General features: G+C 40.6%; 1 non-coding gene across 1 annotated transcript; it reads left to right on the top strand.

The window, feature by feature from the left end:
- The first annotated feature begins 313 nt into the window (after nucleotides 1-313).
- Nucleotides 314-420, top strand: LOC147948401 (small nucleolar RNA R71). The gene has a single exon (XR_015585873.1). It is a non-coding gene; the product is annotated as a small nucleolar RNA R71 (small nucleolar RNA).
- The last annotated feature ends 2,161 nt before the right edge of the window (nucleotides 421-2,581 follow it).

Genomic DNA, 2,581 nt, shown 5'->3' on the forward strand with positions numbered 1-2,581 from the left:
CATACCTTCTTGATAAAGTTCATATTCATTGACAAAGTGGACTGGCTTTTGAGTGGCAAGAAGCATCTTATCCATCTTTTCATTCAATGCTTTGATCTCCTTGCGGTGATGCTCATTCTTATCAGAATGATCTCTTGTAGTTCGATCATAATCCTCCCCATAGTTACCATCACTTTGAGCAAGATTCTCCACCAAAGTCATACCAACATCAACATCTTGGCCAAGGAAGTTTCCATTACTTGCTGTGTCAAGCAACATTCTTATCTTTGGTAGCACCCCTCTATATAATGTGCTAAGAAGAGACTCCTTGGAGAAACCATGATGAGGACATTGCATAGTATAGCCCTTGAATCTCTCCCATGCTTCACAAAAACTCTCATTTCCCTTTTGTACAAAGCTTGATATCTCATTTCTCAACCTTGCTGTTCTTGTAGTTGAGAAGAACTTGGAGAGGAAGGCTCTCTTGCATTGATACCACGAAGTAATGGATCCCACTGGTAGGTTCTTCTCCCATGTCCTAGCTCTATCTCCAAGAGAAAACGGAAAGAGGCAGAGTTTGAATGCATCGTCCGAGATACCATTGATTTTAACTGTCCCACACATCATGTCAAACTGATCCAAGTGGTCAAGAGGGTCTTCCATAGGCAGACCATGGAACTTTGAGCTTTGCACAATGTTGATAAGACTGGACTTGATTTTGTAGTTGTTGTTCTCAACAGCGGGTGCTCTGATTCCTTGGCGGTTCCCATGAATGTTCGGTTGATCAAAGGCTCCAATGACTCGAGGTTGTCTTGGAGGATGGATGGGAGGTTGGTTTTGGTTGGGCTGCTCATTTCCATTATGAGCAGCGGCTGGAGGAGGGTTGTTCTCCATGGCTTGGCGGGCTAAACGGCGGTTCTCTCGTTCAAGTAAGTGAATGTCGTCCACAGGCTGAAACAAGTTGACTAGGCTGTGGCTTCTCAAGTTCATACAACCTGAAAATCAAAGAAAACCCACCAATCCAATCCAAGTAACAAACAGTGCAAAGTAAATGAATAGTCTCAAGCAAAGTTGAAATCCTAATGGTCAATTCAAATGCAAACGGGCAACGGCACCAAATTGATGTAGTAACTTTCAGTATCAATTATTTATCAATCCACAATTTGCAATCAACCAACACACCAAGAATAAACAAAATGCTTAATCTATTCTTAATCAAGTAAAAGTTCTTATGTTACTACTTTACTAATCAGAAAGACTCAAATAAAGGAAACAAGAAAATGCAACTCAAGGCAAAAAGAACACAACTAGCTACAATATTGAAAATCAAGAATTAACAAGAGAACCTTGGGCAAGGTAATTGACTTGGGAGATAGCTAATCAATCCTAGATGTCTAAGTAACAATCAAGAACAATCCTATGGCTAGAACACTAATGCAAATCAATTCATTTCCATGATAGAGATCCTATGCTAGTCAATTATTTATCAATCAACAATTTCCAAAGGTAATCACAAGACAAGAATGCATTAGGAACAAGTTCAAATACCACTAAGCACCCTAATCATCAATTTCCATTGGCTAGGAATGCAAAGCTCTTAAAAAGTTTGGTTCAGGAATTTCATCAGACACCTTGTGGGCATGGAAATCCTAAAGTCTAGATTTAAGCTTGATCAAGGCTATCTAGCAATATTATCACTAATCAAGATAGGAAATGCATAAAATAAACCCTAGACATCAAAGATCAACCATCTATCTCCCTAATCTACCAAGCCCAAAGTTCTTAAAAGATCTACTCACTAATCATCATGATCACACAAAGGAAAGAGGTTTGTCTTTGTGAAATCATAATAAAAGCTTGTAGATTAAGAGATTAGAAAGACAAATTGCTATTAAAACTGGAAAATCCACCAAAGATTCAACAAAACCAAGTATGGAAATGCTTAAGAATCCTAGGTGGCTGCTTAACAAAAACTAACACAAGAGATAAAATGAATAGATAAGAGATCCGTCTCCACAATTAGGGTTGGAGTATTTATAGGAAAACATAAACTAAACCGGAACAAACCGGATTAAAATTAAACAATTCAGAGAAAACCGGAACAAACTGGGTTTTGGTCTCAAAATGGCACACGATCGACCACTTGATCGACCATTTGGTCGATTGGTCCTCCTTCGTGATCGACCATTTGGTCGATCGGTTGGTCGATCGCTCAAGTCTCCGAAGTCTCGCACCTTGAAGTCCGAATTCCAGCTTGCGTCACGATCGACCATTTGGTTGATTGCTTGGTCGATTGGCCAAATATCCGAAGTCTCGGCTCGCGTCACGATCGATCAAATGGTCGATTGCATTGGTCGATCGTTCTGGTCTTCGAAGTCTCTGCTCGCGTCATGATCGACCATTTGGTCGATTGCATTGGTCGATCGTTTTGTCCTGTGTCCAGTCCGAGAAGTCTGGGAGTGTTTTGATCGACCAAATGGTCGATTGGTTGGTCGATCGGCTGAAGTCCGAGAATCTGGTGATGCGTTAATCGACCATTTGGTCAATCGGCTGGTCGATTGTTCGGCCTTCTTGTCCTCATTTCCATTTCCTTGCAAATTCT

Source organism: Camelina sativa, chromosome 2 (assembly GCF_030686135.1).
Source record: "Camelina sativa cultivar CO46 ecotype springtype chromosome 2, ASM3068613v1".
In the NCBI taxonomy this organism is placed as follows: Eukaryota; Viridiplantae; Streptophyta; class Magnoliopsida; order Brassicales; family Brassicaceae; genus Camelina; species Camelina sativa.